This window comes from Camponotus vicinus, unplaced genomic scaffold, assembly GCF_025532165.1.
Source record: "Camponotus vicinus isolate PSW18456_S1 unplaced genomic scaffold, iyCamVici1.0 SCAF_13, whole genome shotgun sequence".
NCBI lineage: Eukaryota > Metazoa > Arthropoda > Insecta > Hymenoptera > Formicidae > Camponotus > Camponotus vicinus.
The window spans coordinates 14,431,786-14,454,625 of record NW_028141949.1 but is presented as its reverse complement, the minus strand read 5'-3'; the positions used below and the strand labels follow the sequence as shown (position 1 = coordinate 14,454,625).

The following is a 22,840-nucleotide window of genomic DNA, read 5'->3' as shown; positions in this document are numbered from 1 at the left end:
AATTGTGAGCATGTACAGTGCCTTTCCGAATAGTTATGATGATAAAAATAGTTACAATTTTTTGAATAAATTTTTACTTTTTTTAAGCTGTTTCCATTTTCAAAACTAGAACTCTTTGGAAAAGTCATTAATATGCTCAGAACTATGTGAGGATTGTTTTAGAATAAACAGAACTGTCGAATTACGACCAGCATATCACCTCTATACTCGAAAATACTCGTTTTTCAGTAAAAATAATTGTTTTAAACATTTTCTAATTATTGCCATCATCAGAACTCTTTGGAAAGGCAATAAACATGCCCAGAACTATACGAGAACTGTTTTAGAATAAACAGAACTGTCGAATTACGACCAGCATATCACCTCTATACTCGAAGATGCTGGTTTTGTTAAGTAAAAAAATCGTTTAAAAAATTGTTTAATTATTTTTATCAGTAGAACTCTTTGGAAAGGCAATGAACATGCCCAGAACTATACGAGAACTGTTTTAGAATAAACAGAACTGTCGAATTACGACCAGCATATCACCTCTATACTCGAAGATGCTGGTTTTGTTAAGTAAAAAAATCGTTTAAAAAATTGTTTAATTATTTTTATCAGTAGAACTCTTTGGAAAGGCAATGAACATGCCCAGAACTATACGAGAACTGTTTTAGAATAAACAGAATTGTCGAATTACGACCAGCATATCACCTCTATACTCATAAAGACTCGTTTTTTGGGTAAAAAAATTGTTTAAAAAATTTTCTAATTATTTTCATAATTAGAACTCTTTGGAAAAGTCATTAATATGCTCAGAACTATGCGAGAACTGTTTTAGAATAAACAGAACTATCGAAATACGGCCAGCATATCATCTCTACACTCGAAGAAGCATAGCATATCACTATAGTGTGAGTGTGAGTGATATGCTGATAATGATTAATAATTATTATTTAGAAGTAGTCTACGATCGGAACTATGATATAGAACTATAGAACTCGTCGAAAACTATAAAATTCAATGGAGTAAATTTTTAAAAAACTATATGATATGCTGACTTCGCGGGAAGTTAGCATATCATTTCTCAATTTCCGTTATTTATGTTAAATGACCAGAACTATTATTAAAATTTATCAAGAACTATAGAACTCGGCTGTATGCAAAGAGAACTTCACTTTTTTTTGATATGCTGACAATTGATATGCCAACTTCATACACATATGAAAGAACTAAATAATTAAATAACATAATTAATTGCATTTCTAAAGCGAGAAATTAAATTTTTGAAAATGTTTTATTTTTATTACACGTGCAACAAATTAAATAAACAGATTATGAGTAAAAGCAATATCTTTGAGAATTAGAATAAAAATTGCCATCTTCAAACTTTTGTTTTTGTATTATAATTATAATACAACTGTTTATAAATTATTTACAAATCTCGATATAAAAAAGTAAACAGAAATTTATTCGTTTTCCCATTTTACAGATTACAGAAGATGCATATCTTTTTCTAATTGCTATTTTTAGCTGCATATTTAAGTTATGCAGTTTAAGAAATACATACTCTCAAACATTTTTGATACAAGCATGAAAATTACGATGATAATAATTATGCACATATGTTGCTTTCAAATGAAAATGAACACTTGCATACAACTAAATGTTTTAAATATGAATGTTTGCACGAAACCGACGTATAAATGATCTTTGAAACATCCAACATGTAATAATTCTCATTGGCAATAAACTGAAAAATATTCTACATGCATGACGTATATTTCTGAGAATAAAGCTAATGAAAGCTAATATTAATAAACTGAATATCAATGAATTCAAAATTTAATTATATGAATATTTCTGTCCCTTTATACACGTGTGAAAGAGCAAATTTCATCAAATATATATGATGCATTTATATACATACACACACACACATATATATAAATATATATAAACCTACATTGCATCAATTAATGTCGTTATGTATAAAAAATATGCTCGTCAAAAGTTGCGCATTCGAACAACGTAATTTTCCAAGTTATATAAACTGAAATATGTATATCAAATCTAAATTCTTTACAAATTTATATATATATATAATCGTATGAAAATAATAAAAATGCGTAAAAAATATTTTAAAAAAAATTTCAAGAATTTTTTAGAATTATATAAGCTTATTGTTAAAGGAAAAAGGACGTGAGAAAATCTTTATGACCCTATCAAAGCAAAAAGGACCATTCAGAATTCAAACAATTCTGTGAATTCAGGAAATTTTATTTTTTCTTTTGCCTTTGGTCCATTCAAATGTAAATAATCTCTAAAACACGTGAAAACTTTGTTAAAATAAATGAAAATTAAATTAAATAATTTAATTAATTAATAGAAGTAAAAACACCGTAAAAAAGACAAGAGCGAAATATAATAATAATAAATGAATGAAAATATATACGTGATTAAATGCATAATTTCATGATAAAAAAAAAGAAAAAAGAAAAAAAATAACAGACAATAATATTGTCTTATTAATATCGCGTTTTTTTCTCGATTATAGATTTCTCTATAGACTTAGATTTACGATGTTTTTATTTTTAAAACAAAATCGACCTCTCCTTAAACCATCCTCGCGTGGTAGGTGCATACATAAGGTTCTGAAAAACGCACATCGCGGTTATTTCCCGTTCTTTCATCACGCACAAGACGTTGAAACGAGTTCGTTTACGAGCAACGGCTTGAGGGATTAGCAGCACTCTCGGCCACGAATTTTCCGTGCTGGTGGATACAAAGGAAGGGATTTACAGCGGCATCCTACGTTCGCCCCCGCAGATTTTATTTTCCTCGTCCCGTCCCTTCGTCCTCGCAAACACACACACACACACACACACCCACGCAAACACACAAAAACGCACACGTTTGCGCATAAATATTCTCATCCTACGTGCGTCCTATGCGCGCCTGCATTCTACGATAAAAGCGCTTCTTCCCTCTGCCAAAGTGCAGTGACGCGTTTCGCACCTGTTGGAATGCGAGAGAGTTGCCGGCTGCAAGGTGGTTGGAGGGAAAAGTTTCACGTTCGACGTAGCCTCGTGCATAGCTGGTAGCCTGGTTAGACCTAGTTTTGTGTTGTGTGTACTTAAGTACGGGTATTCTATTCTCGCACTGATTCGCTATGGCTATAAGAACGCGCGCGGATTACGGTCGCTGAAATATCAAGCGCGGCGATAACAGTACTTGGACAGTATTTTCCGGATTACGGCTATGTCAATATCTGCCCGTTCGTTGCAAATTACAAGTTTCCCTCCCTCTTCTTTAGAATAATAACTCCTATCTAGTAACCTGACACAAGTCGATTTAATTTGACGTATACGTGTGTGTAATGATTTTTTCTCTATATGATGTTAATTGCTTTTATCGATCATCTGAGTTATCGAGAAATTAAGAGAAACTATATATTGCATTCTTGAAATTAACAGATTCAATTATTTATTTCTCGTACAGAAATAAAAGGCAAGATTCGAGCTTTGAAGTCTGAAAGATCTCGTACGTACTTTGTTAAAGATGAAACACGAATCGTAAATTTCAAATTCGCAATCGTGTAGATTCTACTTTATGTCTTTTTTTACACTCACATATAATTTATGAATCTCGTTCGCGTGTCCCGAAAAATATAATCTCGACACCGAGCGAAATAAAATTCAAGGGAGGATTCAAAGTTTGCGTAAGAGATTTACGCAAGTTTCATTTGCGTGCACGATGTCGTGAAACTCCAATGGAACGAATGCAGTAGCCAATTACGCGTAATAAAGCAATGTGAAAGTCGACGATGATTTTTCTGCGCGCATTTAAAACCTTGGTGTCCATGGCAGCATTTATGCAGCATTAAACCGTAACAAGTACGAAATTTCAATTTTTTCAGAGGACGATTATACGAATATTTTAATCTATTCTCTTTCATGTACGTCTATTTTTAATTACGTATTGAATAAATAAAACCGATATAATGTATACCTCATATTTTTATTTAAAATTTATTTAATATTAAATCTAATATATAAAAGAGATTTTATATTATTTTTTAATAAAAATTTCTTTAGCAATTTGATTTTTTCGTAACACGATTTTTTCTTAATGAAAAAGAGATATTTACCGCGACTAATCTTTGTAATGAAGCCACAATAATGATTCCTGAGATTAAAGCTAATAAGCTTGAGAGTCTGCTCATGTGAAATCGATTGAAAAATGTAATTCCATCTAAAGTTTATTTGCCAAAAGCACTTTATTTTCAGCTATAGCTGGAGAATTATGTTCATCTCGACATCGCCATTGGATAAATTGAATCGATTCCGAAGACCCGAAAAAACCAATTATTAAAAAATAACGCGATAAAAATGGTGCGCCATATATACGATCGATATTTCGCCAAATGCACTTCATTCCATAAATAGCTGATCCGTGATTACTTACATAGGAATGTGTTTAAAACAATGCGGACAATTTCAGTAATTTATTTTAATAGATGACAATTAAAATTAATCACTGCTAACGTACTAATTTCGACCCATTGGGAACACAAATATCCAGTATAATATCCTATGGTTTATGCACATATTATACATATATTGCATACTTTGCATAATCATCAGAGAGAAAGAGAAAGAAAGAAAGAGAAAAAGAGAGAGAGAGAAGCATCACATGTCTCTTCTTGTAGCTCAAAATATTAGATCATATGTACTCTTCGTCTCATTCTCTCTCTATTTTTTTCCAGTAAATATTTATCAATTACTTCAAATTAATTCTTTCAATAATTACATGTAATCAATAGTTACTTAAAATTCATATTATTAATAAATAGTATGCCAAAAATGTATAAATTTTGATATAAAAAAATTATAAGAAAATATCTAATTATCTAAGATACATTTTTGGCACATTTTTTCAAATAATATCAACATATTTTTAAAGCACATTTGACACATTTTTCCAAATAATATCGTAAAAAAAACATACACGCACACATATATGTAATTCTAAATTTATATGTCAAATCGCACATTTGTCATCTATAGATTATTTGAGCAATTTCACGTTGACTTTTTCATAGTAATATGTCAGTAAAAATTATCATTTGTTGCAAGCTTTCAATAACTTGATAACAACAGACAACTTTGTAATAATTGTTTAAATTACAAATCTACTCAAGTAAAATACACAGTTTAAAATTTATGCACCCGTTATTTATCTGTTTCATTTATCCATTTATACTTTTAAAATTTAGTGGAAAAATCTGTTTGAATAAAATTCACTTGAAATTTATACATCATCTGTTTTACGTACACGTTTTTTTACTCGTTAGATTTTCGAAAAACTTGAATAAATTTGTAATTGGATATTAGCGGAATTGCTCAAATGCCTTTATTAAAGGACAGAAAGATCAATTTTGCGTTTCGTCGGCGAAAAAATTCTGCAAATGAGAGATAAACTTTTCTAGGACACATTGTATATTTAATATGTTTTTGTCATTAGACATGAATTGCATTCCTCGCGCGCATAAGTCGCAAAACGAGCGCCGGATGTCTATACCTGTGCGAATGTAAGCGCGCCACGTACCTCGTTATAGCTTTCATGCACGCGGTATGCGGTTCACCGCGTACGTCATAATTTCATATACTCGCCTATATACATCTATATATCACGCAATTACGTACGAGCAACCTGTACGTTGCTTATAATCGTTCAGTCACGGACGCCTAATAAATTCATGCTTAAATTATTATTTCGTATTTTCGTACGTGTTCGTAATCGTCTCCCCAAAGAAAGAAGGGACATTAAAATAAAAAATACATCGGTGTCGCGAAATAATATAAACGTACAGCTATAGAAAATTAAGGTCTCTATAAACGGATAAAAGCAATAAAAGAAAAATGATAAATTGCTAAGCTAAATAATATCCGATTTATACATTTTATATGTCAATCTGCGGATTATAAATAAACTCCAATGTGCTTAATTTGTGCACAATGTTTTCAATCCACCTTCTAATTATCGGTATATACAAATTATCGGAGGTTTATGAAGATGCAATAATTATTTCGGAATCCCTTGCGCAAGTGTGTGTTTAATTTAATCTTTTTCAAATATAAACAGTAAATTTTCTCTACCCTTCTTCCTCTCGTCCTCGCTTTTTCTCTCTCTTTAAACGCTTAACATAGAAAATAATTATAAAATGGAGAAAAGCAATATATTAAATGCAATTATTATTTTACTAGCAAATATATAAAATTTAAAAAAATACTCAATGTTAATTTATAACGAAGGTGGAACATCATAGATGATGTATTATTAACTTCTTTAATTAATATAAAGCTTTTTCCTTAAATAAAAATATCGAAAAAAAGTTTAATGCATCTTTTTCTTCAATTTTTAACGTCATATGCTTTTATAACTAATCTTTAAATAAAAATTTACCTGAAGTGTTCTTCAATTTATAATATGTAAAAGTAATCTACACAATATTATTTTGCACGCATCATTTATTTTTTCCCTTGATTCTTAACTATTTTAATTTATTATTAATATATTATATAATTATTTTTAAATTAATTATGATAAAAAGTAATTTTTATATACTTTTCACTTATATAAGATTGGTAAATCTCTATTAATTTTTTTTATATTAATATAATACCTACACAATATTATTTTGCACAGGCAATGTTACGCGTTAACTTTACAAATTATTCATTTAATAATTTGCATTCGACACAATACTACACTGTGCATGCATACAAATACATTTATCGTAGATTATACATTCAGATTTTTTTAATAAAAAAAAACCTGAGCTTTTTGTAAAAAAGCCGATTTATGAGACTCAAAATTTATGAAAAAACTAATCTTATTAAAAACCTGCAACACAGACATACGTATTATATGTATAAGTATACATGTGTGTGTGTGTGTAAAATGCATGAAAAAATTAAGGGAAAAAATATATATTTCACAAATATATCTTTTTTTCTTAATTTTTGTGTATTAATTATATATTTTCGGGCATTAATTATTCGATAAATAATTAACTATAAATACCTTAACATTTTAAGAAACAAATCCGAAATAATCGAAGAAATAAGAACAAAAAAAGAACGTATTTGAAACGTATTTTATGTATTGTGTATACCGTGAAATTTCTTAACCGGAGTGTACCTGGTCCATGCCGGTTTCTTATTTCTTGAGAGAGAGAGGTAATAACCTCTCTTAGCTTCTCGTCCTCCCTTCATTCGTTCCAGCAACAGACTAGTAATAGTCGTAACCGTACTCGTTTCAAGATCGAAGATGAATCGTTAAAAAAGAAAATTGAAAATTACGCCATAATAGAAAAAATTCTAATCAAACACGAGATGGAATCGAACAATAACACTATCGTAGATGTATTGTCTTTCGTTCGATCGTTGCGTTTTTTTGTTAACTTTAATTCTAAGGTATTGGGAATAATTTTTAAAATGCGCATTCAGCAACATCTATACGTAATATATTAAATTGTAAAATATTAAAAGTGCGTGTAAAATATATGTGTGTCTGTATGATATTTCTAAATTTTATAATTTCTTAGTAAATATATTTGATAAATTTTTAACATAATATTTTGAAATGTAAATATACTCTTGTATCTTTTATTTTTCGCTCTTTTCTTTTTGAACATGTAGAATTTTACAGATACTGCATTTACATACATATACACAAGAAACGTAAATAAGAAAAGAAACTCCAAAGAGAATAAAGGGCTCAAACTTATCAAGCGCTGTAATGAGAATAAATACAAAAGATGTATCTGTAAAAAAATTCTAGCATCCGCTTCTGAATATCCGATATGCAAAAGCAAATCTTAGAATAAATAATATGAAATGAAATTTCCAAGAGAAACGATAGAACACGTGCAATCTATTAACGAGATGAAATGTATCTTGATGCAAGAAAGAAGAAGATAAAGCACTTGCAAAGATATCAATATCAAGTTTCCATTAGTTGATAAGCGCAGACAATTCATCCTGATTAGCGTTTGTACTAATGATATCAAATTCAAAAGAAGCAAATGGAGGGATCGCGGCGAAAATAGTCATCAGATATCTCGTTGAAGATAGTGTCGCGCAAAGTATCAAGTGAAAGAAAGAAATCGATGTCTTGCTCGGGTGCTGACATTGGAATTTCAAGCATGTAAGATCCCAGATTTGAAAGTGGAAATATGACGCGTGCAATAACCTCGTCGATGAGAGCGAAATCGACGAAACGATAAAGCAGACGATTCCGTATCAAGGATGCAATAAGAGTAATAACGCCGATGGACTTAATTGATATCAGTTACGTGCCGTATTAATTTTGCATGACACACGATTGCTTCAAATCAAGTGCTGTCTTTGATGAATATCTTTTTCTTCTTCTTTCTTTCTTTTTTTTATTTTTTTTAAAAAAACGTTACTTATGCATAAAAAGATTCAATTACATTCACATACACTTTTATGCGCAATTTATCAGATTAGTAAAATTATCTTTTTAGAAATATTCACATCTTTTCCCTTTTTTTTAAGCAAGTGCAACAGACAGCGTGCATATAAATTATAAATTATAATTTCATTAATTACATAAAAAAGTAGATTGTCAAACGAATGTTTTGCATATCATCATAAATCGTCCCTTGTGAATCATAATAAACCGAGTACACTACATGTATAAATAAATAAATGAATAAATAAATATATTATTTATTTATAAATAAACAAATAATAATTTATTTATTTATTTATACAATTTGATTTATATACGTATTCGTCAAAATATAAATAAGTTTTGTTTTTACCACGTATTATTTACTACATATTATTTACTTCATTTGCTATACATTATTTATTTATTATATATTATTTTCTCGCGTACGTATATTAGTTTCATATTAATTAATAAATAAATTGTTCTTGGCTTTTTTCTTTTGATAAAGTGAAGAATAAATATTCCATGTAAAACAATTCACGGATTTTTTTAAAACACACATTTCACATATATTTTAAATATAAAAATTACTCGAAAAAATTGTTACTGTCGCCTCACGTTTTCTATAGTCTTCTATTTGAACATGGTAATTATATATGTGTATGAATATGTTTCTACGTATAAATTTTAAAGCAGAAAATAATTTGTAAATAGTAAAATGATGAATATTTTTATTTAAAAAGAAATCCCCGCAGCGAATATATTTACCAAATATTTTTTAATAATTCTAGCAATATTTATTCTTGGTAACTTAATTGATATTTTTATGAATGTACTCACTTTAAGGACGATGCTTTGTAGTTGGAAGTGTCCGCAGAGTTTGCTCGGTTAACTTGTGACGAAACTATTTTCACTAGACACGATCGATGTGTGTACGTTACATCTACGTATTATGACCGCTCGGTACTTGTCTCGGCACACATGCTTACAGTATTTATTTTCACTTTAAAGTCTGACGTAACTCTGATTTAATAAGACAAGCGGTTCTTAGAATAGTGTAACGTGATGACTGTAGCATTAATGAAAGCGCTGATTTCTTTCCACACTTGTTTCGATATCACGCACTCGAGTATACATCGCGAATCCTCTGATGTCACAAACGACCGCACCATTTATACTGCGATGAATCAAAACAAAATAAAGGTCCGGATTTCAACTTCTAATTTCGTTAAAATAACTTTCACATGAATTATTCGAGCGTTAATTATTTCTCGTGAAAGAAGAGCGAACAATATTATCATTACGTGTGTATCGAATATAAAAAAAAATACGAATATTACATAATAATTTTTATCAATAATTATTAAGGAATCTATTATAATAAATTTACCAGATAATAATTGATCTGTCACTCTTGTTAATATTATAGTTCACGCGAGCAAGAATCGTAAAGTTTTTAAACTTGTCTAACCAACCCTCGGCAGGTCGAGGTCGAGACGATACTAAACGACAAACGCGTGTCGAGAAATGCGCAGAGGTCGGGAAAGGGTAGAGGTGGGGATGGAAGGATTCTCGGAAAAGCGAGTCGATCCCTTTCTTTATAATAGCGTGATTACGACTCTGTTGATCAACCTAGAAGTTCGCAATGACGTAAAATATCGACCGTAATATAATCATGTATAACCGCGGTAATCGGAGAATTAATGACAGCGCGATCAGCTGATTCCCGTTCCTTGCCGTTCCTTCCGTCCGAACAATCGCGATGTTCGATCGCGCCATTACATTCGCACCGCAAACGTCCCGACATCGTAAATAATCACTTAGATCCTCGTGTGATTTCCCGATTCCGACATTTTCAATTCACACTAGTCGGATCAGATATAACTGTCACGTCGCGAACGTTATATTCGAGCGTTAATTCTCCGAACGCGAAAATTATATATCATATTTTACATCACTAGAGTCATTGACACAAGGGCGTTTATCGGATAACTTATTTATCACTCTGAAAAATAATATTACACACGGATATATAATCTCGATGATAACTTGTCGAGTAACGCGACGGAGAAAATCGCGAGGAAACTTCGAATTGACCTTCGCGACAGTCGAGACGACACTGAGCTGGTATGCGTGTTTGAAAAAAACGCGAAGACGCGAGGCGGCTGGGTGGAGTGGGAGTGGGGAGAGGAATTCTCGGAAAAGCGAGCCCGGCTGTTTTGTTTACATGACACAATAACGACCGCTAATCCGTCTCGAAACGATGTAAAATATTTCTTGGCAATTTTCGTGAAAATTAAAACTAGATAAGCGTGTTTCTGAGAAACCTATAAAATGAGAGCGAATCGATGCAAGCATTTATTGCGTTTCTTAGGGAAATTTTTATCAGTTAATTAGAAAAAAATTATTACACTTCGATTATGATAAACGCTTAAATTTCACGTTCTGTCAGTTTTCGTCCGAAGAGATTATTATCTCTTGCTAATTGATTAAGTGGTATTAATGTTTTACCGTTTATGGTATTTATAATTATTATAAATGATCAGTATTTATGAAATAAAAGACTATCTTCTTCGTGATAAACGTGAAAATTACCCTTACATTGTATTCACCTCTAAAATATACAAAGGGATCATTTTTGCCTGACGTGTTTTTCAAAGGAAAAAAATGTATACGCCTTCTTTGATTAAATAAAGGCTAGAATAATAAACTTGCAAAACAATTTGCTTTGATATATTTTTACTGCAAATATACGAAGCAAAATGCTTCAAACGTATCGCTATGAAAACATTGGCAGGGTCAAAAATGATCCTCGGAAAGAGTTGATATAATACATAAAGATATTCGATAGAAATTTGAAATCAGTTCAATTTTTCCAATACTGAAATTTTCAATTTTTCCAGAAAATGTTCCGCACAGAATATATGTTAATAATTAGCAATAAAAATTATTATACGTATAACATTTTTTGCTTCTTTTATATTCATTTATACATCTCATTCGTTGATAGGATTAATGAATATCGTGACACTCGTACTTGGTTGATATAACTCGGAATCTCGGAATCGGACCACGATTTTTGGTAAAACTCTGCTAACAAAAATTGTCGCTCTCACTTGTTTTAATTTCTTTTTAATAATTTTCCGAAAAAAAAAAAAAAAGCGCCAACTTTTCCAAGCACATATTCATTTTCCTCGCTCCGAGAAATACATAAAATTATGAGTTTTTGAAAAATTTATACTGAACATTTGCCATCCTCCTTTCACAATCCCTTCAAAATGTTTGAATAATTAAATTTTCCTGTACAACAAACGTAATACACAGTGCTAAATAAAGGTACATCTTCATCCAAGGCTCTCGTGGAATCATTCGCGAACTAAGAAAGAGAGCACGATGTTTGCTTCACATGTGTGATGTTCCTCTCTTTTATATATTTACCATTCTATAAATACCTTCAGCTTCCAAGCCGTCTGCTTTTTCTCTCGCTTTTCCGTTTGCAATGTGTTCATCCGCGAGAAAGAGAGAGAGAGAAAGAGAGAGAGAGGAAAAAAAGAAAAAAAATTTCATTGTTTTGTCTACGTAACGTCGTATAATTCAGAAAAGTTCCGACGAGGTTTATATTTTTCATTGGTGAGCCGCGCTTTCTCTTTCACAAGCGCAATCCGCTGCAATTGCATGAATCGCACACGAGAACCAGAGGAATGTATCAATAGCTTCAACAGCACTATTATTGGCAAAGATGCGCTCTATTTGTGCGTAGAGAGACAAAACTAACAGGAATTTTGTTCAAAAGAATTTTACGTGTAGATTAATACTCTCGCTCTCTCGTTAAGAAAGAACCAATTCTGCATTGATAAAGAAATTGGTCGTTAAAAAATAACGAATGAAGAGAAATAAAAAGCAATTTTTTTCTACATATTTTCCTTGTACGTATATTGTATCTGTAAATACAGTGTAATCATTTTAAAAGCATTTTTAAAAATTGTTGGAAAAATTGGAAAATTCAACTATTAATAAGCGATCGCTTTTTTCATGAAGCGAAGCAAACTATCTAGTTGATTTAAAATTCGATGATATCGCGTAAGTAACATGATCGCAATCAAAAAGTTATAACGCAATTTGCTGATTCGGAAGCAAGTAACGTCGTTTGCGTTAATGAAGAATTAATGTGTCCGGCAAAGTGGCGACAACACCATGCTTTGAATAATATATCTAGTCTGAAATCGCTGCCGAAGGAAAGCATAGTAATATGTAGAAAATAATTGCTCATAAATAGTAATATTGCGAGCTTAACACATGTTCTTGCAAAAAATGCACGTGTGAAAGAGAGAAAAAAAAAGAAAAGCGAGAGGAAAATTTAAGTATATCGAAAAATCGTAAATCTAAATTTTCGACAACTACTTTAGTAAGTATTTTGAATGCTTTCCCTTTTCTGATAACGAATTTTATCATCACGAGTATTTTATCATAGAATGCGATATTGTCATGAAGGCTTCAAATTCGTAATTTATCTCTATCTTTTTCTTCTCCTAAAAATAAATCAAAAATTATTAATAATCTTAATTTAATAATCAAAAATTTTTAATCAAAAATTTGTTTAATAATCAGAAATTTATTAATAGTCTCATAAAAATAAATAAAAAATTATTAATAGTCTTAATTTAATAATCAAAAATTTTTTTACTACTCAAAAATTTATTAATAGTCTTAATTTCTTAATCAGTGTTGAATGAAAAATTTGGATATTATTAGGCAATATTAATTTTTACACCATAATTAATTTTTATATAAATTTCCAAAACAGATATCGCCTAATTAGTTAAAGTTAATTATCGCCTAATTAGTTAAAGTTGCAGCTGGCATTACACATTAATAGGATTTCGTAATTTACACACGTAATGGAGACTCTAAACCGAGGGTTTCAAACTCGATACGTTAGAGGAGCCGCATGGTAGAAGAAAGGAAGGAAGGGGAAGGTGATCCCCTCCATCCATCCTTCCCGTAAGATCACGTTATGGCCGCAAACGGGCCACAGAAAATTGACCTGCCAGACCGCTATTGGAGAGGTTCCTGTTCTAAACTCCTATCTTGAAATCTTCATTTCGATAACTTTATCTTCTCCACGAAATCGCGAAAATATTTCGGTTCTTTACAAGTCTTGTAAAAAATAACACAATATACATCAAAATTTGCTCTTTCCATATCCGTTCTCAGATTGCAAACATAACAAATAAATGTGCATGCAGAGTAAATATTACTGTGTGTGTGTTTGCGAAAATATCAAATAAAAATATGAAATTTCGATTTTCCCCGAGATATTTAGCTTCTACCGTTTGTTTTATGTAATTACTTTAGCAAATATTTTTGCAACTTGCCTATTTTTGTTTCACGACGATATATCAACTAAAGATCGCATAGATATCTAAACATCATCTTTAGACAAGAAACTTTAGACAAAAAAATACGTTTTATCTTGAAATTGTAATCGATCGTATCATATATAAATAAAATAATTCAATCATTTATTTGAGAAAAGGCAAGAGTCTAAAACTTTCTGGGCAAACAAGAACTAAAATTATGAATTATTAAAAATTAGAATTATTAATTATTCTTTTATTCTCTCTCTCTCTCTCTCTCTCTCTCTCTCTCTCTCTCTTCTCTTTCTATTATTCTATTATTAATTATTATTATTCTATTATTAATCTATTATTATCTATTTATTTTCTTATTAATTATTATTATTCTATTATTAATCTATTATTATCTACTTATTCTATTAATTATTCTTTTCCAGAAAATGTCAAACTTGCACAATATCATCCCGACTTTTATCTTTTTCGTAATAATTCTTATCGAATAAAAATTTGTACACACGATTAATAAATTATCTTTACTTCTCCGAAAAGTCGCTTTCTCTTTTATGACGCGCGCTTTCTCGAAATGACGAATTTTAATTCGGACTTGATCAAACTTACTCCCGGCAAAGTATCACGTAATCGAGAGATCGAAACGAGCGATAAGAATGCAGCGGTTAATCGAGTCTGCGCGGACGACGGAAATGTAGAAAGTCGTACGGCCGATCGGCTACTCAATACGATCCTGGCTACGGTGCTGTGTGTGTACGTTCGAAACCGGTTTCGAGCTTTTCGCCGGAGGGGCCCCATGACTCGAACGTAACGACGCGTGTTCGAGAACGATAAGCTGGTGGTTGGCCGCGACGGCTGGTCGGCTGCGCGACGCGAGCAAGTTTTACGAACGGGTTGCAACACGCGAGTATTCGCCCCCATCGAGCGATAATATTCTGTTTTCATTCATTTTCACGTCTCCGCGAATCTATCGTCGTCTAAGAAGCCCCAATTGTCACGGCAATCTTGGTATGGATAAAGATATTTTTATATTTTTTCAACATTTTTTGCGTATCGTCATCTGAAAAGCCCCAATTGTCACGTTTCTGATAATCTTGGTGAATGATAGTTTTATTTTTCAATACGTATACGAGATATCGTAAAGGAATGTGGGGCTGCTCCGTAAACTTGAAATCGATATATTTCTTTTTCACGAAAATGTCAAAGTCAGCTGATTGTTTATATACAATCATGATATTGAATTTGTTTCAAGATAAAAGAAATATTATATTCGACAGCGTGAAAAGCGAAAAGCAAACTGTCCTTTGATATAATTTTAATCTTAAATCTTTATTTATCTTTATTTAAATCGTTTTTAATATACTTGATGTACTTTTTGCTAAGAAAATCCAGGCTAAAAGTTTATCGAAGAACCGAAAATATCCATTCGCACGAATGTAACAGTTATAAAGATATCTTTATCCATTAGAGATGTTTATAAGAAATGGTGCTATATTTTGCTTTTTCCTTCGAGAATAATTAAAACCTATTTTTATATTTATTTATAAAATTATCACACGTAAACTACTGCTTTTATTCATAATAATAATCAAAAATGTAGATTCTTTGATAATAGTTACAGATTCTATAAAGAAATTCTATAAAGATTCTATAAAGAAATTCCCCAAGAAATGTGAAATCTTTTATTTGAGGGTCAAGTAAAGATAAATTAAAGGTAAAGTAAAACAAGAAGAAGGAAAGCAAAATATTGACACTGTACTTTGTAACGTTGTAACATGTGTAAGGAAAGATTATTCTCGTAAAAGAAAAATTATGTTTATTCGCGAATGTAACTCTTATAAAATCTATTAAATAAGATACTACAGGTTTTAATATAATTACATGATAATTTGAGATATTTCATATTATAAATATTAAGTGACATGACACCTAGCATCGTTTTATTTTCAATGTCATTTACTATATTTCCATCACATAATATTTGAAATAGGAGGGCATTTTCATTTTCAATATTTAATATAATGGGTGATTGTTTCGCTTCTTTCTCTCTCTCTTATTATTTTTTAAAACATTGTACTGTTATTGTTTCATTTTTTCCAATTAATTCCTTATAAAATATAACTACGCTATTTTGACGACAAAATAGTTTGAAGATCGTGCGATATTTTTGTCCTCCTGCGTTTCCCGAATTTAAAAAAAAAGTGCATCGAAATTACCATCACTCCGAGTTGACGCAGAAACTCTACTAAATGTCAGGCTTCTTTTGACGCGACTCTCACGGTATAAATTCGCAAAAACCTACAACGTCACCCGGATTGAACTTTTGTTTGACAATATTGCTCTTGTCGGCACAACGATTACAATCGACGGACGCGTTGACAAAAACAAAGAAGGGAAAAAGGAGAGGAGGAGGGAAGGGGAGAAAAAAAAAAGAAAAAACGCGAAAAACGCCACTAGAAATACCGGGATGCGTCGAGGCATCGTTGTTGCACGCGCGTGTATTTATTTATGACAAAGGGTACGTACACCGAAGGGTACAACGCGACTACGAGAATAAACGAGACTGTCCGTGGCGTGCGCGTTGTTTCGTGCCAGGCGGAGCAGCATTTCTTTCAATGCTCTCAACATGCCAAATTGCAGGAGACAAAATAGTCCCAGCGGCTACGCCTGTCCCCTGCTTGGGACTTTAACGATAAGCCATTGGTTCTATTTCTTTCAGTTACAATTATACCTTTCACATTTAAAAAAATATATATATTTTGGAATTTTTATAAGAAAAAAAAACAAAGGAAGAAACATGATAGGATGGCAAAAACAACGCAATTAAAAAGGACAAATTTTATTATATCCAAACTCGAAGTCGTAAGGAGTTATGAAGCGAATAAATTTAAATATTTAATTAAGCATGACGTATCCCTATAAACCGAATTTTTAAATTTGAATGTCAAATAATTTGTCATAAATAAAATTAAGATTGTCATTTTTTTCTGTATACATCGTCTAATGCGATACAATAATCCCCAGTTAATATAAAAATAATTAGATAACGTCGGCTAAGAGATGCAAATTCAACAATGCCCAAACTGACCAATCGCGTTACGTAAAAAGATCACAACACGATACTAACTCGCTTTACATATGCATAAACAAACTGCGTAACTTGATACATGTACTAGATGCATGATTCAAAAGCGCGATGTAAGATCAAAGTTCAATTTAAAAATCAGAAAGAAAGAGAAAGAGAGAGAGAGAGAGACAGTGTGCGTTTGCCTTGTTAAAAAACAATAAATTTGCTCGCAATACTTATTTTAATTAATATTCTTCCATCCTTCCATTGATGCAAATTTAAAAAAATTGAATTAAGAAAGACACGTGCCACGCGCGCGCATTATTTTAAACAGTCAACACAAAAAACATAACCTCGACTCTTGTATTCAAATAGTAACATTCTTAAAGTTTTCAAATTTATAATATATAATAAAAGAATTAAACTTGAAACGAAGAGACTAATGCCAACGCAACATCGCAAAAGGAATTAAATATGCATCGAATGCAAGAGGAATAGATAATCATCGTTCATCTTCCCAAGTACAATACTCTGTCCTAGTCAAAGAGAGTCCGAGGCGACTCTCGCAACATCATGGGAAGATCAACGATGTATCCCATCGAACAATGGAGAATAGACTTACCAGGAAGAAGACAGAGCCGATCGGTCGCAAGCGTGCGCACAGAATTTTACACTGTGTATATATCCTCGCTATCGGAGTAATCGTCCGTCACCAAAGTCCCTCGAAGAGACGCTCTTTCCGAGCAAACGTCTCCGACAGCGGGGCCAGTCTCGTAATCAAGTCGGGTAACAGCCAACAAGATGCCCGCCGGAAGAAAAAAGAAAGAGAGAGAAGTGAAGTGAGGCGAGAAGACCGACGGTTGGCACAATAAAGTGTAACACTGGAAAAGAACACCACTCCGCCTTTTGCGAAACGCGTCATTCGATAATGTCACTCGATCGTTTCACAATCCCCGGGCGACGATGAAATTCGCGAGCGCGAAATAAAACGATGAAAAGAAAAGAGAAATCGAGCCACGCGCGCGTCACACGCCGAGACGGAGAAGGACAGAGAGAGTGAGAGAGTGTCTCTCCGAACGCGGCACGAAAAACACGTACAGGACGGAACGAAACGACGCGCACCACTCGCCGCTCGAATCGCAACTGCCGCCAACTGCCGCGACTCTCCGCTGCGCCCGCTGTTCCCCCACCACGCCGGGCGGCAATTCACTCGGTACGCTCGCGCCATCGCGCGAGTGGAAGGGGAACTTGCTCTCCCCCCTTCCCCGCCGCGCCGCGAGTAACTCCGTCGCGCGCTTCTACCCTCTTGCTCGCGTCCGCCGATCATTCTTCGCCCCGTCTTCTTCTTCCTTCGACGGTTATTCTTCGGTTACTCGCGCACGCACACGGGGATCACGTTCGTTTCCGATCAGAGACCCTACGAGGATCTCGGGAATTAGTTCTGCGGGGTGGAAAATGCGGAGCAAAGAGCAAAGAGAAGACGATTTTGAAATTAAATCGATATTGGATCGAATTCCCCAATGCCAATCGATGTCAGAAAAAATATATGTTGACGCTTCGATTATCCGATCCGTGTTAATTTAGTATGGCCACGTGGCAATATTGTGTATTTGAAAGCGCAACAAGTGTTTACGGAAAAATGTTACATTTTAATAAACTTGTATCTTGATAAAGATCTATTCTTTACTCGCATCATATTTATATGTGTACATTATTCTATAGATTAAATGTAGAAAGAAGTTTTAATTATGACTATAGGACTTAATATATTATTATAAAATATATTAAATTGTAATTAATATATTAAATATATATATCTTATTTATAATATATTAAAATATTTAATTATTAATATAAATTGTTAATATATAAATTTATTAATATATTACAAATTTAATTTTAATATATTAATATATTAAAATATATTATAAAATATTCCTTTCTTCCGTATTATACATCAAGCTAATTGATCCGCCTTAATATATATCTCACCTTTGCTGTAATAATCATAACATTATGTGATTAAAAAGAATTCAGATTATTAAAGAGTGAATATTAAGAGAGAACAGTACTTTTGCAATAAATCAGAAGTAGACTTTTACCAATAATCGATTACAGGCGAATCTGAACAGGCAAATATAAAAAGCTAATTGCCAATTGTTAATTAAAAATTTCCTTTTAATCTCATATATTAAATGTATATATTTTAATAACTTTACTGCATTGATTTTTGAAAAATTATCACTGTCCTGTAATAACATGTATTAGCAATGTAAATATGCAATAATGTAGTATAATATAAAGTAATAAAATAGCATAAGAGAAAGAGAGAGAGAGAAAAGAGAAACAATACCAGTACAATATTAGAACAATATCAATAATATAAATCAATAATATGAATAATATAAATAATATATGTGCGTAATATGCGTATAATGTATGTGCATGTATAAACGATACAATTAGATTTTGTAAACAAGACATACAGAAATATAAAATCTGTACAAAATGCAACAAATTGTAAAAATTATAAAATACAAAGATTAAGAAAGCTGTATATAAATATTATGTAGTATGTAAAAAATAGAAGTATACATATATATAATTATTATTCATACCCGCAAATACTCCAGATCATTAATCGATAATAATATACTGTTTAGCCTGAGTGAAATTTTCTCTTGAAATTTTCGATATCGGTATTATTGGACATTAAAGAGTGATGCAATAGATATTAATTAAAGAATGGAATAATAATGTAATCAATTAAAATTGACCAATCATTTATAGCGCCGAAGAATAATTGGCCATATGTTATGCAATTCAAATCATTAGGTCTAATAAATCATACATTTAATATCGCTGTAATCCTTGATATCATCGCATTAAAAAAAAATTTTAACCATAGCTGTTTTATGCGACAGTGTGTACCAAAGTATTCGGACATGCATTATTACGTAGAATTAAGTTTCTCGTTAATTAATAATTGGAGATAAACGCGATATATCGATTAAATGAGATGAAAACACATCGCGACTACTTTAGATCGCACATTTTTTAATGATAATGTAAAAAAGATCCTTTCCCTTTACAAACAGCCACGTCAATTGCATCGTTCGTTTCTACCGATGAACATTCATCTCGAATTGTTTATCTCTGTGTATTTATACATATAATCGATACTACTTTCTGTTTATTTAATATCGATATTGGAAAAATAAAGAGAATCAAAATTATAAATACTGATACGATAAGGATATGATTTTTAGAAATTTTTTTTAAAGAATATTGGAAATTGATCTCTTAGCGTTTTATATGTTTTTTGTCGATGCTTAAACAATACGTTAGTATTTTTAAATCTTTTTTAATCTCTTTTTAATCTTGGATATTTATCTATTTTTTTGTTCGGTAAGAGCTCTGCGCGTTACGTTTAAAAATGCATGGGGGTGGACAATGTGACATGTCGCTTCTCTTGTAATTATCTAAAACAAAAAGCTCGGTCGAGTTTTATTCCATAGAATATTTTTGGGGCACTGATTTTTTAATTTTCTCAATTTCAATAGAAAAAAATTTTAAAATGACAAAACGTCACGTTAAAATTAGGTATTTAAATTACGTGGAAATTTTTTGTATTTCTAAAAGTCAACAAGAAAAATATTTGATACTAATTTTTTAAAATTCTAATTATAAGTTCGGTATCCCCAATATATCCTAAAAATATATAACTGAAATTTAGACCGAGATTTTTTCATTTCAGACATACACGAGGAGCAGTATATCACAGTTATTTTTAAACGCACACACAAAAAGGTCGCAGATCCAAAATTTAAAAATACTGACGTGCTATTGAAACGTCAATAGGAACAGTCGAAACGTCAAAGAAATCAATGTCTCGTGTACTTCGAAAAAAAATTCTCAAAAATCGTCAATATTTTTCATACTGCTAAAACAGACTGGCTCTTTAAGTTACGTTTATAGTCGATGAAATCGACTGTAACGAGAAACATACAGAACAACAGGCTTGTGCGTTGATTTCGCTTCCGCGGTAAACGTTCATCGAGCGAATCGGTCGCACGTGTAACGCGTGCAACGTACACACATGCAACGTGAACGACATAACGTAGTTATGCGCGTACGCTCTCTTTCGCTGCGCGAGTTATTTCAGTCTATAATAGAAGCCTCTTATATGCACGCGCGCACATATGTGTGTATGTATGTGTGTGTGTGTGTGTGTGTGTGTTTATGCGTACATGCGTGTATGTGTGTGTGTGCGTGAGCTGTTACAACTAGAAATACATGCGAGGGATTGAGACTGAACAATGAGCGGCAATGTGTGGTAAAGAGCGAGCGAGAGCAACGCAATGTGTGTATGTATGTGTGTGTATCTTTGCAGACTGCTCGACGCTGTATTGCGGGCGTGGCAAAAGATATAGGATGAGGAACTCCGAATTCTGAATAAAATACATACGTATTCGGAGGATCTATGACACTATGACATTTGACTAGCAGCAAGATTTCAGCTCACTCTCTTTTCACCCTCTGCATCTGTTTGCTCATCGTGCCACGATAAATCACAATTTTCCGCGATCATCGCGCTATTATTACGCGCATTGATTGCAGGTAGCTTAACGATATCAAGGAACTCACGTATAATCAAATTCCGAGTTACCGGTGGTAAGTTTTGATTTATTGCAACGGGGGAAAGTGAGGGACTGAAGGATTGTTGTAGCGCGCAGTTAATGTACAACAGGGTCTCACATTAATAATTTCGGATTTTTTAATTAATTTTGAGTCAATATTTTTTCGTGAAAATTTCGCACGTAACAAAAGCCATTATTTCATAATCTTTTAATCAATAAATCTCGAGATCTTTTTTTCCCACTTTCAATCACTTCTAATGATGTAGAGATCATTGATAAGTAGATAGAGAAAGAAAGAGAGACATTTTCGGCTGCAATCTTGAAAATCCAATTTTGAAAATTCACGCTTGAGATCCCAAAATTAAAAATATAGTTGATTTAGGGGAATACCTCGTTTGTGCGATGGCGAAAAGGCCGGCCCCTTCTTCCAAGCAACTTGATCTATCCCTTCAAGGTACGTGGCTGTTCGTGCGCGCCAGAAAGCTGCCGCGTAACCTGTTTTCATTTTTATCATAGGTATCAGGTTTCAGCGCAGGTGAGCTACGAAGGTGCTGGCCAGAGTACGGCCAAAGCAACCTATATTCATGGAACAACATTTCCCTCTTCTTCTTCGTCGCGTCTACAAAATACACTGGCTTTCGAGGCCAAGTATTCGCACTGGCAACAATCAGCGCGCAAACATACGCTAAATGTCTATTGGAATGATATGCATGCGATAAAGGAAATGTACAAAGTATAATTGAATGATTTAAATCCGCAACGAAGCCAACAATCTAATGTAATACTTGTTTATTGAGATACAAAACGCTCCGAACCTGTGGCAAATCAGGTCTTCAGAAATTTTCTTAAGCAATTAAAGACTTTATATTTTTATATAATTTTAAAAATATATATTTTCCAAAATATCTCTCTGTTGTTATATTTGGAAGCTTCGTAATAAATCTTAATTTTTAGAAACATGGTACAAAATGGTTCGAAAATAAATTTTTCAATTTAAAATTGAACGACTTTTTCTCAAGAATCATCCTGGAAGACAATCAACCGAGCAAGTTTTCAATTTTTAACATTAAACATTCTTACATAAGTTCTTATATAAATTCTCTCTCTCTCTCTCTTTCTCTATCTCACATTACAAATCTGCTCGAGTTTATTTAAAATTTATATCGTGTAGGAATCTTTTTTTTTTTTCTCATTTTTTGTAACTCTAAAACTCTGTTAGAGTAGTTTGGCTAATCTCGTTTTAAAAAGAAATCAACGTTGCGTAAAATTAAAGAACGTACATACATATATAAACAAAATATGTT

The 22,840-nt window shown here is 32.2% G+C and overlaps 1 protein-coding gene across 4 annotated transcripts in view; it reads right to left on the bottom strand.

Annotated features, from left to right (window-relative positions):
- LOC145964348 (semaphorin-1A) overlaps positions 1-18,048 on the bottom strand; it is a 202,272-nt gene extending 184,224 nt beyond the window's left edge. For 3 of the 4 annotated variants that reach the window (XM_083086990.1, XM_083086993.1, XM_083086992.1), the window contains exon 1: positions 17,519-18,048. The gene's annotated coding sequence lies outside the window, so the exon portion shown is untranslated. Of the gene's footprint in view, positions 1-9,303; positions 9,641-9,853; positions 10,584-17,518 lie in introns of those variants that run through there. The other variant, XM_083086991.1, reaches the window with a different exon arrangement.
- Between the last annotated feature and the right edge of the window lie 4,792 nt (positions 18,049-22,840).